The 15,551-nt window shown below is 40.7% G+C and overlaps 1 protein-coding gene across 5 annotated transcripts in view; it reads left to right on the forward strand.

Moving 5' to 3' along the window:
• The first annotated feature begins 742 nt into the window (after positions 1–742).
• The window catches only part of mical3a (microtubule associated monooxygenase, calponin and LIM domain containing 3a), a 74,594-nt gene continuing 59,785 nt past the window's right edge, over positions 743–15,551 (forward strand). For all 5 annotated transcript variants that reach the window (XM_034141873.1, XM_034141877.1, XM_034141875.1 and 2 more), the window contains exon 1: positions 743–902. The gene's annotated coding sequence lies outside the window, so the exon portion shown is untranslated. The remainder of the gene's footprint in view (positions 903–15,551) is intronic.

The following is a 15,551-nucleotide window of genomic DNA, read 5'->3' on the forward strand; positions in this document are numbered from 1 at the left end:
CGTGCTCATTGAATTACTCTGATAACTCAATAAACAAATCAGCCACTATGTAGAGTCAGGAGTCCATGCATTGGTTTTTTTAATAAATCCTAGAAAGACTAAAGATATGTTTTTCATAGAATTTGATTTTTGAAATCTACTTGACTGTAAACAGTGATTAGTGTGACTGTGCAATCATTACTTTTGATAATAATTCGTCATTAAGCACTCTTAAGGGTAATCAGTTGTTGACAATTATCTGTTTTAACGTCTCGTGTCAGATTAAGTCAATATTTATTTAGGGTGCACAACCACACACATCATATCAAATAATACTTTACAGTAAATGAGAATTGTTGTAAAAACTCTGCAATTCAGCTACATATAAATACCCGCCAGCCTTCTCCTGTTGTGTAAACCAGTTTCTGACACCATTGAATGCAGCAGCACTGCTGCGTCACGTTAGAAGAGACCAATCGGATTAAACCGAGTTAAAACATGCAGGCTCACTCCAACGTCTAGCGGGGGGTTTATTATCTAACTATTCAAATATATCCAGATTTATGCAAACATTACAAAGTGCTGTCCCAATATCCATGTATAGTCTGTCTCAGTGTCGTTTTTCAACGAATTTTGGGGAAATTAATAACCTAGCGATGTTTTGTTAACATATTGTTATTTTTAGACTTGTTCGCTCCCCCCTCCTTGCCGTTGTGATGGTATCGACCGATCCCCCTCTGTCAGTTTCAAGTTGCGCCTTCTCCTCTACTGTGTGGCTCCTTGCTCTGGCCTTAACGAGCATTAGCTACTTAAATAATAGACAACAACAGTGAATTCCACGAGGGGAATCGGGATACAAACACGGACATGGATTTATTCCCGCCACATTATACGAATGGATTATAAACGCACAGGATTCCGAGGTAAGAAGAACTGTTCCCCCTGAATCGCTTGACAAACACGGTGCATTTTGAAACGTTACCCAAGGACTCGCAGACTGCACCTCTGCACGTTTGGGAATGTCACGGTCTGCTGGTTTTAATAGAGCCACTGACGATTTAACTTCGCAGTACTGTAATATATCTGACATTTGTATCTGCATTGTACCATGCACTGTGATGGTGCATCAGTGGTTATCTGCCAGCCCCGTTTTTAATTCAGTTTAGCCATCAAGCTGTTCTGTACATGTCGGAAGGAATAGCCTGTGGAATGTGGTGGATGGTGGCAATATTTACTCCCAATCATTTATATTGAAATATCTTCATCCTTGACACAATTATGAAGTTTAAAAGCCTTTAATCTCTGGAAGTTTATCCTTATTCTATTGTCAAATTTGGCATGGCCACAATACGGACACAATACGGACATCATGCCTCATTCAAACAGCTCGACATCTATGTCAGAACTGAAAAACTGTTTATTATATGAACTTGTGTTAACTCTTAGGAGGGAATAGCATTTGTTATGGTACATTTTTATTGTATGCATCCTCATTCATAACTTCTATTGAACACATTTATATTTCATAATTGTATACAACATACCTGCTTCCAATGTGGAGTTAGAAGCTCCTGATGTTTAAATCTAGTAAAGGCAGTGTAAAAAAGTTTCTAGTTGAAGGCTCGCAGTGTGACCTTGACATTGTCTTCTTTCAGTCTTCTCTCTCTGGTGTGTTTACCCAAGAGGAAAAACTGTATGAGTTTTTAGATGAGTCACAAACTGAACAATGCTTTATATTCAAAGCAAGTACGCAATCTGTGTTGATGCTTATACATTTTAAGGGGATGTTGTTTTGATGCACCTGACTTATTCCCAGAGGTATTTTGTCTTGTACTACAGACGTCTGGCACCATGTTATGAGTCAAAGGTCACTCAAATTCTCGTCTGTTTTTAGTTTTTGAGTGACTGCACACTGACTTCAACAACAGTAACAATACCATAGTATTCCAGCTGACCCAGATTGGACCATACATCATCACATAGCAACAAGACTCAGAGTGTGGCTTAGTGTATCAGTAAGATCCTGACCTGACAGGGCAAAGACACTTATCCTTGTCAGTAGAGTGATGAGGCATTGTTGTATTGATCAGTTATGTTGACCTTTGTTGCTTTCGATGTACCTCCCTTATTCAGTCAGAAAGCGCTTCGATGACTCTGTGAGGTCACAGGGTGTTGCTGGGAGGCAGACGTTCATTGGGATGTGCAACATGTTTTATCATACCTCACAGTGTCCCTGTTAAGAGAACAGGATGCGGTGGGAAGAGGATGTTTGCAGGGTGGCTGACTTGGCACAAGACAAAACTTGAGGGCTGGTTGTTTACTTGGATGTAACGACAGATTTGTGTCAGTCTGACATTTGGTCAGGCTTGCATTAAACAAAAATATTTTTGCGTATTTAGACTTTGGTAGATAGCATTACAATTACATATGACAATCATTGCATGACAATATTGGATTTACAGCACTCATACTGTAATGTGATGAGGTATCTTACTTTTACAGGTCTTTTAATGGAATGGCCAAAAATAGATATTCCCATCACAGTTTTGGAATGTAATGTTCATAATGTCTCCGCTTTGAACACCAGGAAAAGTGCTATATAAATAACATGTATTCTTATTATTATAATAATATGTACTTTATCAAATATATATTAGTATTGTGGCGCACAAAATCTCCGATGTCCGATTATTTTCTCCTAGTTTTTTTTCAACTTCTAAATCAGACATAGATGCATTGCAATTCATTAATGATAATAATAAGTCAGGTCTTATTCCCATTGGTCTATGTCCATTTCATCCTGTTTTGGAGACAGAACACCATTTAAGTGCTCATCACAAAATGGACTAATCTAATGTCCCATCCTAAATTTATTTTACATAAATGAATGAAGCTCAAACTTCATTCATTTAAAGCGATGAAGCGACCTTGGGTCTCATGAAAGCGCTATAAAAATCCAAGTTATTAAACTCATCAATGCCATTTTCTGCTTCCGATGGAAGTTAGCGAGGATTTATAGAGGGAAAAATGAAGCCGAGTCACTTTGACCCCTCACTAATTTACGGCCCTTGTAGCACTTTGGGGTTACTTTTAGCAAATAAAATGTATTATTATTATTATTATTATTATTATTATTATTATAACTTCCCTTCCTATGTAGAAGTGAATTTCCCTGACTCCCCACGATCCAGCAAAGTACCACAAACCTAGAAGCGCATTGCTAGATGAAAGGACAGAAGGAAGGAAGTCCTTATAAAAAAGCAGCTCCTGCTGTGTCATGAGCGGCTGGATGTACCCCGACTGTCAGGTTTAGCCTCTGTTGCTCTGCTTGACTCATCAAAAGCTTGCTGATGTCTAACCAACATGCATATTATAGTCTGCTTCAGTAAATCCTTAAAAGGAGTCTGTAACTAGATGCTAATGGCATGTTTTTAACTGTTTGAGGGATGTGTTCTGCAGCAAGCACTTAATGTAAGAACATTTCAGTGCTGGAGGACAATTACCCTTTTTTTACCCCCTTCAACCGTGTCCTATTATTCAATGATGTCATGTGAAGATTAGCGTATTCCTGAAAGTTGAGTCAGACAGACATTGTAAAACCCAACTCCCTGGTAGAAGCCATTAATATATCATCAAGATTAGGGAATGGGACATTTTCAGATGTATTTTATTCTGAAAACAGTAACATACAAAAGAGAAGGTTAATGAATTGATTTCTATCCTGCCTCACTACCAAGACCTTATTGAACTTGGTATTATGCAGATCCAATTTGGAGGACTAACAGCAAAGCTGAGGTTAGCTGAGGTTGATGTTGTGTGTATGACTTACAAATATGGCCCAAGTCCATTTGCTTTTGTGATTTCTCTTAGCTCCGGATTAAAGTCTTACTTGTTGGCTGTTTCTTGTACCTTGCAGGTCAGACAAAGGCCAGTGTGACAAATGCATTCCTGAAGCAAATTAGACTGTTTACATTTTTCCAGTCAGCTGACCCTTGAACACTACAGCAGATTCACGCGATCTTACGTTGTTTAATGTGTAATGGGACTTAATGTATTCAAAACCCAAGTGTACAGAGGTCTGGTACAACATTATTGTTTAGTTTAGCATTATCTAACAGTTTTTCTAGTGAAGCTGTAATAAAACCATGTACTAGATTAACACAGCTCATTGGTGACTCATGAATTTCAATCTGTACGTGATATCTGTCATGTCTCAAATGATATCCACCAAAGTTCCAGTGAACTCAAGATGATTGCAGGTTAATTGTCTTATTAAATGGAACTTGCCCTAAAAGTTACCAACTTTACACTACCTGACCAGTTCCCTGTAGCTACATACATAGTAAATGTACACCTAGCAACTAGCATACTAACAAAAACACATATTTTAACTATTTTGCTTTGGTATGACAGTTTTCTCTGGCAGCTCCTCCCCTGCCCCCCATCGTCTGAACTTCAGCTTGTTGTAAACATTACATTCTTAATAAAATGTGTTTATTATTATACAAAAATTCCAATGTGTGGAGATATTCCTGACATAATTAAGTTATAATAAAGCCAGTAACAGAATCAATCATGTAAATTGGTTAAGTAGCTTAGTTTTATGCTGGGTTGAGGACCTTGTCGTCCCCTGTCTTCCCCTTTTCTGTCAATCTTTTGTTTTGTCAAATAAATAGCAAGTCCAGCAAAATAAAAAACTGGCTAATGTTGTCAGTATGCCTCTGCTACCAATCCTTTTTTGTTCAGTAGTTAGTGGACACCATTAACCAACACCTCACATGTTAAAGTCTGAACAACGGGATCCTTAGGAAAATGATACCCTTTTTGTGTACACTATAGACAACATGGAGCACTACAGCCCACAGGTGTTACTAAGCATCAGGCAGGTGTAGCCGGAGAACTAGTCAACTCTTATTCTGACATCGCTTTATATTCTGAGATGTAGAAAACAGCTTTCAGCTACCATGGTCCAGGAAAGCATCTAACAGCTGCTCAGCCTATAGCCATGAACGTAGCTCTCATGTTGAGCCCTTTCACTCCGGTAAACCGTACATCCCTCGAGAGACCACATCATATTTCACATTCACTCTCCGTTTGTGTGTGGAGGAGCCCCCAGGCCTTGTTATCTGCCTATCTGGACAAGAGATGAATTCTTCTCTGGCAGGCCTGATGGAGAAACAAGCACACTAAATGTTCTTTCCCAAAAGAAAGTAAACAAACCTACACAGCGCTTGTCTCTCCTGGTCTTTCTTTTAAATGAGAGTGGGGTTTTGGATCTGTGTGTGGGTGCTAGCATCTAGGAAAGCTAGCCCTTTGACTGTAACAACCTTTGAATCTGAGTCTTATCAGGTAATTGCAGAGTTTGTTTGTGCCCCAACGAGGCGATACCTGCTTAGCTTACACCTGCTTTATACACCCGCTGTCTGAACTTCATCCCTAAATAGTGGGAAAAGCCTTTGGGTAACATCATATTTAAAGGAACAGTTCAATATTTTAGGAAACAAGCTTATAGTGTCTGTTTTTTTTTAAAAGATTGATGAAAGCAAATCTGTTGCAGTGACCAGGTTAGCTTAGCTTAGCATAATGACTGAAGACAGGGGGAAACAGCCAACCTGGCTATGTCTAAGTTAATAACTACTGCTCCTACCAACACCTCTAGAGCTGACTTGCAGTATTTACTATTTGTATTGTGTCATGTTGGTTTAACCAGTACATTGTCAGATATAATTTCTTTACAAACTGCATTTTATATATCGGCCTAGTATACTTGCCAGATTGCCAGACATGATTGGTGAATAAGGTTGTTGGTGTTGGCCTCTTAACAGGCTAAGTATTTTGTTTTCCAATGTTGGTTTCCACTCACAAATGGTTATTATTACATTTGGGTTGAATTCCTTTAACAAATATTTTTAGACTACATAGACTTGATGTAGCCTTCATTTTGATCAATTTGCCTTAAGTTTGTACCTCTCTTGGTTTTACAACAGCTAAAAGGATTTCCTGTGGGCATTTGTTGGGCTAAAGATTGTGACTCTTCCGGTGTGACTTCTCATATTGGAATTCATTCATTTGGGCTCTATTTCTATCTACTCCACCTTTTTAATGAATCCATCCTTCATTCTGTTTATTTAATAGGACATGACTCATTGCCAAGAACATTTCATCTATTGTTTGAATTTCCTCTGTGATGCACACTTGCCTGTCTCTTGTAAGATGTGATCTGGGAGGAATGTGTTTCAATGCTTTCTTCTGTAAAGCTGTATTGGCATCATCATGCTTCATGGCTGTGTGTGGGTGTTCTCTTGCCTTCCTACTGGATCAGCCTTCATCTGCACAGTTTGCACATGAAGGTCAACGTTCCTCTGGTCCTGGGTGTACTGAACTATTTAGTGGAACAGGCACGAGAGAGATGGAATGATTGACTACTGTGAAGCTGGGAAGAAAGCCACTCTTGCTCTACATATTTTCACACTGCTGTCTGTTTGATGTGCATATGGGTGCAATCTAGACTTTGAGCACTTTGTTTCGGGGCATATTTACAACTTTTCTGGATGGGTTTGACTTGCAGATGGTGAAATAAACTTTTTGGGAATTGTCTCCAGTTATCTCAGCTGAAGGTTTTTTTTTTTTTTCCCCTCTCAATAGACATTCTTTACTTTTTTAATATTGTTATCATATCATCATGTAAAAGTGCAAACAGTGGACTTCTTTTACAGAGCAAAAGCAAACATTAGTTAATGAGTTGAGTATGCACTCACTTCCCAAACGGCGACAGCTGATATTTGTATACTTGCTTACTACAGTCCTCAGTTTACAGTCAGCCAAGGTATTAGGTATCCTTCACTCTAGTAATGGATTCAGTTGGAGTATAACCTAGTTCTCAACTGCAACTGGAGCCCTTAAGATTGCTCGCTCCCTGCAGCTGCTTAACTGCACTCTGACAGGCAGTCTCACGTCCAATTCTGAGGATCGTTGAGTCTTGAAGAAATGGTAAACTACTGTGGATTCAAAAAGCACTGTTGGTTGCCAAATTCTGCTTATTCCTTCATTTTATCAATCCACAAACGCATCCTGCAGCTTGTTTACCATCTGAACCGCTCACTGCCACGCCCACGCACTGAGATTAGAGAAAGCACGTGTGGATGTGACAGGATTAGGGCTTTTGCTGTCTGTGTCACTGTTGCATGTCCCCTTAAGGCATTGCAAAGCGGCCTTGGATCTGAACTGAGTTTTGTGATCAATTGCACAATGACAAATGATTCACTCGGGGTGTTACATCTGGACAGAATTCATGTCATTATGTCGTACAATGAAGGACCAATGCCACAGACTACGCCTTTTGTTGTGACATTGTTATTTTTAGTTTTGTTCTTCCATTGCTTATTTTCTTAATGATGAACATCACAACATTCATCTATCTTAGCTGCATGTTGCCAATGGGCCCAGCACTGTGTGTGTGTATAACCATACCTGTAGATGCATTTAAAAAATAAAAAAGGACATTTATGCTCCGCTCACTGACATCTGCTGCTTTTCTTATCATGATATATCTCCTTTGACAAATGTCATCAATATTTCAAATGTCAGAGGACAAATCTCCCCACAGCGATTCAAAGTATCATAACACAATTCCATCCTCTCAGTTCAGTCAACCCTGGCAAGAAAATCACACCCTGTCAGCAGCGGGAGTATCCGTCCATTTGTCATTCTTTCTTTGCTAATTTCCAGTCTGCCTGGTTGTAAGATTCAGCCGCCATCCATTCTGGAATTCTGTCAGTTTGCTCAGCCTCTTCGATGTTCAACTATTAGCTTTGTAATGAATACTGGGAATAGAGGAGAGATCTGGAGTTGTACTGTAGTTTCCCATGGCCTGTCCGAATTAGAAACATACCATGTGTTAGCCTGCCCTTGGTGTATTGAATGTGTGATCTAGTTATGAGGCCTTTCGAAGGTTAGTTTTTCTGTCTTGGCCCAACTGTTTATATTCCTGTCCATCATCATTTACGCCTGAACACACAGAGAAACAATGGTATTTAGTTGAGATGTATGTTTTGTCAGGAAAAATAGACCAATTCTGATCGATGTTTGTAGATATAAGCCTCATACCCTCCCAGCATTTGATTAGATTTTCAGTTTCCTCTAATACCAGCTTCATTTTTTAAACAGTTCCTGCATCTGAGGCACCCTCTCCTTTTTCTTGTGCCTGCCTCCATTCCACAACGGTCATGACGAAGCCTTGGATACTAGTCTGTGTTGACTGTGTTTGCCTACCAGTCTCACATTGCACTTCCTAGTTAGCAAGGAAGCATGGATCTGGGTGTATGAATAACCGGATACATGCTCTCATCTCGCTCTGCACTCTTGGGTGAAATATGCAAAGCAACAACAGCGATACCCAAATGTAAAATCAATGAAGGTTTTTTTTTTTTACAAGCAGTGCTATTAGTAGCTGTGCTTTATAGTGCTTTTGCATTCTTTCCTCTGTCCCCTATTGTGGTTCACTGTGTTTCGGGCTGCATATCTGTGGTGCCAGCTTAGCTCTTGTAATGGAAGGCATGAAGGTGGGAGAGGTGGCATTCGAGCTGGGATTTGAGCGGTTTCCTAAATCAAATAGCTGCGGCAAGTGCTGGCAGGCAACTCTAATCGGCAATGTTTGACACCCAGAAGCACGCAGTCTAGGCACAAGCTCAGACTCCTCCAAAGCCGGCAGTAAATGTTCCCATGAGGCTTCTCATGCCAAGATTTGGTGTTCATTTATCGCAGTTTGGAACCATTCTATTAGAAATCTCCTGTCATGGTTGGATTGGGTCTAATATGCTACCGAAATGGAATTGGGGTTAGATTCAGTTTAGCTTTTACTCAATTCTTTGGGTAGTATTAGGGATTCCCCCGGCAGCACTCTGAGCTGAGCACTCTGGGACCAGTATTAACTTCCTAGTACTTCATCTGACCTACAATTACTTTATCCTTTTACATAACATAATTGAAGATTGTAAGTGCAGCTGGTTATTGCTTCTTAGATGTTCTTTTTCAGTTAAGCTTTAGAGAGAAGAAAGGTAGTAAAATTGCTTTTACTACAATTAAAGTAGTGCACAATAGAGCAAGTACTATCCAAATGTAATACGTTTATTTTCAAAGATACCTTAAAAGTTCTCCCTTTGAAGGTTGGTACACTCGGTTGATTAAATATTTAGAATGAAGAGGGCATTTTTAAACAGCCTCAACTGAAAGCTACTAGAAAGGACCTTGCAGAACTTCCTTCAAGGCTTTTCCATTAGGGATAAAATGATGCGTGTGCTCTCCCTGTGTTTTGATATGCTCACAATACAATTGGTTCTTCCTTTGCCCTGGCTACATCCTTCCACTAAGTTTTGTGAAAACTGGGCCTGTAGTCTTTCCGTAATCATCCTGACAAACAGATAAAAGAAAATAATTCATGGTGGTAACCTAACCTCGGATAGGTAATAAAAAGGGATCCTTCTGAAGGGAAGCACACATTGGTTTGACAGGAAAGAGAGAAGATGATGCATGGTACCGGTGCTGAGGCCGGCACAAACGGGAGGATGCTGGATGCACATGTTGTCCTTTCAAGTCTCGGTTCACTGAGCCCCAAGAGGACATCACAGATTTGATGAATTTGACCGAGAACGTGATGTTTTTCCAGTGTGCTCGGTATTAACGTGTCAGGCTGTTTAAGAGACTACAACATGGAATTCATATGTTTATCTCCTAAGGGGCTGATCGGTTTGCTGTAATTGGTGAATATCTGCAAAGGTTGTGGGATCTAAAAAGGAATTGCTCTGTGCTGTCGGAAGCAGAAGTGATGCAAAAGCCAGATGGTTTGGAGACAACCTCTGCCAGAAGCACATTGAGTTTCAGTCAACAAATGTTTGTGTGCTCCGAGTCTTAGTCTGCTGATGTGAACAGCCACACAACGGTCTACTCTTGTGTAGGCTGATCCTGTGTGGGGATAGCAGAACTGAGCTAAGTGGTTTACAAAGGGGCATAATGAATATATCTGGACAATAACAGATATCAAAGAGTGTAACACAGCTACTCATCTACCTTGTTGACTTCAGCTTCATACGTATTATATTTTGAAGTGATTATCCTTTATTTCACGTAATTATGTAAGGTTTTGATCTTCTGCTTTAGACAAACACACTACTCTACACTGCTGTTTATAGACCCGAACCTGGTAAATGCTCTCAGACTTTGCATGCGGCATTTGACCTGAGGCACTGAATTCCCCTATTTTGTTTACAGCAATGATGACTGACAAAGCATCACTCTTTTTGAAATATATGAATTAAAGAAGAAAATACAATATGATGCTTACTTTTAAGTTGTTGGGAAAACGACCCAATTTTATAAATGGGCTTGCTTTCCTGCATTTTGCTTGTTACAGCTGTGCACAGGGGCAGACACTAGACACTACGTATTCGTACCGAAAATATTCGGTATGGGCCCTTCGGGTGTACCGAAGTAGGGTTGGGAACCGAAACTCGGTTCCAGATGAGAACCGATAAGAAAATGCCGGGTACCGGGTACCCATACAAAATACACAATTTTGGTTCTGCTTAACGGTTCCTAAACGCGGTAGACCCTGTATTCCACCGGGTCCGTCTGCGCCGCGGTGACCCGGTGGAATACAGGGTAAGGGCGGACTGGCCATCTGTGTGTTCTGGAGAATCACAGAACGGCCGGTCGTCAGCGGGCCATTGACGGCCGGCTCGGTATGCTGGCGGCCGGCACCGCCCTTAATTTGTTTTAAACTGCATCATGTAAGTTGCGCTGACAGGCGACAGAGGTCCACAGTTGCCCCGCAACGAGGCTCCCCCCGCCCTCCTGTAGACAGTTCACGAGCTCAGTCACTTCATAACACCAAAGATGGATCGCGGTAAACGCTCTAAAGTGAGGCTCCACTACACTAAAAAAGAAAAAGACAAGGCACAGTGTAATGCCTGTTAATAGCTTGCCACAGGCATAGCTCAGTTAAAATAAAGCACAGCTATTGTACAATACATTTGTATTGCATGTATATTTTTTATTTGTAAAAATGTCAGTTAAAGCTTAAAAGAATAAAGATATTTTTGTTATCTAAACGTTTGACCTCTTTCTTTTACAATTTTGGAATCGAAACGGGGAATCGATAAGAACCGGAATCGATAAGCAGAATCGGAATCGATACATTTCAAACGATACCCATCCCTATACCGAAGTGTACCGAACACACACTCTCTGAAACTCCTTTGATGTGGAAAATGTAATTGGCATAACTGGACGCCTACCTAAATCAACATGTGGGACTTTGGGATTACTGTATATGGGTCTGACTTTATCACAATAATGTTGATGGAGTTGGCTCCTGCCAATAGTCTTAAGGCAAACAGGAAGCACAGTCATACCCAGCTATCATTACATGGTTTTAAGAAATTATAAAAAAGTTGTGCTACAAATTCGATGGAATAAATTGTCTACTGCACTTTCAAGTAAACAGGTTCCATCTCAAGAGTGGCATCGAAGCATCAGTCATCCCTGTGTGGGAGAGTGACGGAGGACAAAATGCTATTTCAGGACAGACACTGACACAGACCAGTTTACAGTCATCTCTGTTATTCAGTGGTTGTATAGCAATTTACTTAATTGTTTACCTCAAAGCTCCTGTGTTGTTTTCTTTTACGGCTATTGTCTGCAGTCCTATCAGAAAACTCCAAATGATTGTCTAATTGTCTGTGATATGTTTTTTTTAATAAATTCTTTTAGCCATTGGCTTTGGTCATGAAATAAAAATAATAAAATCTGATGCAAAAAAAAGTTGCAAGGCCAGTACTAATAACAATATAGTTATTTATCCAGACTTTGAAATCCATTATAGTCTGGTATTACTGCTGGTAGTGACAGTGTCATATTGCGACAACAGTACTGTCCAACATGTAGCCTAGTGGCCTAATCTCCAACGCTATTTTCAGATTACAGGATGATGTAATACAGCGAGTAAAAAGCAAAGGCATGCTGTTTGTTTTTGTCTGTTTGTGTGTCTGTGTGTGTTTAGGAAGGAGAAAGGATGTGTGCACTTAAGGCTTTGCATGCATGTGAGTAAATTCTTGTGTGAGTTCTGTGAATGTGTGAAATCCTACAGCTCATCCAGATGTCAGGAGATTTTGAGTGCCTGCTGAGCCAAAGCTGCTTTGATTCTTCTTCATTTTATTATCCACTTATGGCGCGTTTCCACTACAGCGCGGAGCACGGTTTAAGAGGGCTGTGACGTCAGCGGCCCGTTTTTGGTTGCGTTTCCACTTGGCCTAGTACCGGCCGGCGGGTCCTAATTCACAGTTTTTCTGGCCTCATAAAATCGTGGGTCTAGGGCCAGAGACAACGAGGCTGAGTCGGGCTGAGTATGCTAAACTAGAGAGAGAATCGCTGGCAAGAGGGCTAAAACTACAACAAGATGGACATATTTGACCGTGATTTAATTGTAATACACGTTTCAAAATGATGCCGAAGTAACAACATACTGATACCGGTTAGTAAAAACCATGAATTAATGCTTTGTCAAGTCTGCAGACAGACGGCAGGCGAAAAACCTTTTAAAATGCATGTTTTCTAAATGGAGATTGGCTAAGCTAACGCAGTATATGCTCCGACCGTCCACACTCACAACAACGGCCTACACAGACATAAATAAAGCAGCGACTGTATTCGCCATGACACAGGCAGTCTGTGGTTTGTACTTGTTTAACTTTTGTCTAGTTTCTGAACATATATGAGGAGCTGTGAGCTCTGAGTGCTAACAGCTAACGGCTGTGTTGTTTTTCTGGGGTTCTTATTGAAGATGACGTCACGGCTCCGCCTACACTGCGTTACTATAGATACTACCCCAGTTCCTAAACTGTAATGGAAATGCGCCATAAAGTGAGCCAGTCCTAACGAGGCCTAGCCATACCGAGCGAGGCCGAGCGAGGCCGTGTAGTGGAAATGCGCCATTAAAGTGGTTGTGTTTAAATGTTACTATAATAGAAAAACATGAACACTTCCCTCAGACGATGCTATTAATGTCATGTTGCTACCCTGGCCAGTAATGTGACTGTGATAATCCGTCACCATTCTCCGCCAAACAGAAAACACATGATGCAACATTTACTGTTGACTGAGCATATGGGTCTTTGCAGGAGGCTACTATTATTCAAATTTATAGGTCAGGTTTATTGTTGGCATTCCTTTGGTAGAGCTGCCTCAGCTGCATCTTTTGACATAACACACACACACACTTACTGTGACACAGCATGCTAGTCAGTAGTTGCTTATTCCTTCAAAGAGCTCAAAGTGTGTTGGATGTTTACTGCCAGCTTTCTCTGATGTGTGTCATAAAGGTTAGAGTTTCATCTCCCCTGCTTGGCTTTTGATGCATTGCCATACACTTTGTGCCCTTACAGTAAAACAAACCGCAGAAGGGAATCATTTTGGCCCCAATGGGGAGAGTAGCTAGTTAATTTCACCATGAGATGAATGATTTCCCCCCCTGAGACCATCCTCCCAAGTTCCTGTTCTGTTTGATGCATCTGCTTTATTTTTCTGTGCCTGATGAAACAGTCGCCAAGCTGATTAATCGTGATCTCTATTCTTGCCTTCATTCATAAAATGAATAAACATAATCTATGTCGAAAAGAAGAGGGAAGATAAGAACAATCTGATCATAAAACTTGTTGTGTTTAAAGAGGCTTCTGTTGTGGTTTTTCGAGTTGTTAAGATTACAATTTACATATAGCTTCTGAGAATCTGACTGATACAGTGGCCTATTTTGGGGTAGAAAATAACCTTGAAACTGTCTTTCATCTCTGCTTATTCACAGTGTACTTCTATTACACCCCCCCCCCCCCTCCAGCACACTAAAGAAACTGCAAGCTTGACTGAATCTCAGTTCTGCTCTGCAATCCACCGCAGCATATTGTATCCTTGTGCAGATACACAGGAAAGGCCTCCAGATGCCTGATAACTATTTGAATGACACTTATGTATTTGCCCTGCCTTATTTTACACAGTCATTAGTAGGGATGTCCCGATCACCTTTTTTTGCTCCCGATCCGATTCCGATCATTTGATTTTGACAATCTGCCGATACCGATTTTTCCCGATCCGATCTTTATGCAATGCATTAAGAGAAAAAAAAGGTAACAGATAACGGCTGGTCATCCAACGCGATGAATTCAGCTATCTTGGCTGTTATTTTTTTGGCCTTTTCACTGTTCTGGGGCAGTTTCTCTTTCCTTTTAAAAGTCTCTGAAAGTGTCGGTTGTTTCAGTGCCGTTACCTGAGTGGCCGCTGTGTACTCGTCGTGTTGTTGTTGGTGTTTGTTTCTCAGGTGGCGTATTAGATTGGTCATGTTGAACGTAGCTCTGTTCTTTCCACCACGCGGAACCTCCGCCTTGCAAACATTGCATCTGGCTGTTACACTGCCTTCGCTTTCAATTTTATAATACTTCCAAACTCCTGACATTTTCTCTGTCCCGACTCCCGAGGCACCAGCTGAACGTAGCCTCTTGTTAGCTTACTGCTACTATTAGACACTGCGCCCACTCTGTTGCCAGATTTGAGAGAAATAAGCAACCAGGTCTATGGAAAACAAGCCCAAAAGAAGCAACACATACATGATGTTGTGTAATTTTAAACCAAAACTAAGGCCTCAGGATGACTTTAAGACGTGAACATGGTCATTTTTGTTTTGTAACATTAAAAAATATATATATATATATTTTATATAAAAAAAAAAAAAAAAAAAATCCCGATCCCCGATTTTTTTCTCCCGATTCCGATCTTTTGAAAATCACGTGATCGGCTCCGATCCCCGATCACGTGATCGGATCGGGACATCTCTAGTCATTAGTATTGACTATCATGAAGCACCATCGATTGAGTCATTTGTAATGTAACTGTTTTGATTGCACCTAATCAATATTAGGTTTGTTTGATTAGTGATGATGTTGTCTGCATTTGACTTAAACACCAGTGGGACCAGTGATAGAAAGTAGTATGCATATACTCTACTAAATTGATTCTACAAACATACATAACCGCAGCCCGCAACCGCTGAGGGTGCAGATGGACCTTTACGGGTTGTTTTATGGAGGAAATGATGCAGCAAGTAATGAAAATGCTTGTGTTGGAAGAGGCCCTTTCCGTCTGTGTGCTGGCACTGCATCCGTCAGCCCTGATCCTGGCTGGCTGGAGGCAGAGCCAGACCCACAGGCTGGTGTTTCCACTGCAGTGAGGAGCTGGCAGTGTGTGAATAAGAGACAAGCTGACCTCTGTACCTGCCTCCCTTTCATCATGTGTTGCCAATGGGACTGGGACTACATTGGTCTTTATGGACTAGCTCAACTTCCTGGACAGTGGGGTACAACGCTCAGGCTTTCCCAGAATAAGTAGTGGCTGACAGTGGAAAAATGTTTGTTCATCTGGATTTAAGTAACCGAAATCCTGTCTTCAACCTGAATGGTGACATAAATGATCCTTTGCCGTTTATCAAATAGTATTTTTGCTTCTAATGCACTGTAGCTTTGGTTAAATCGATT

The sequence above is a fragment of the Trematomus bernacchii genome, unplaced genomic scaffold (assembly GCF_902827165.1).
Source record: "Trematomus bernacchii unplaced genomic scaffold, fTreBer1.1, whole genome shotgun sequence".
NCBI lineage: Eukaryota > Metazoa > Chordata > Actinopteri > Perciformes > Nototheniidae > Trematomus > Trematomus bernacchii.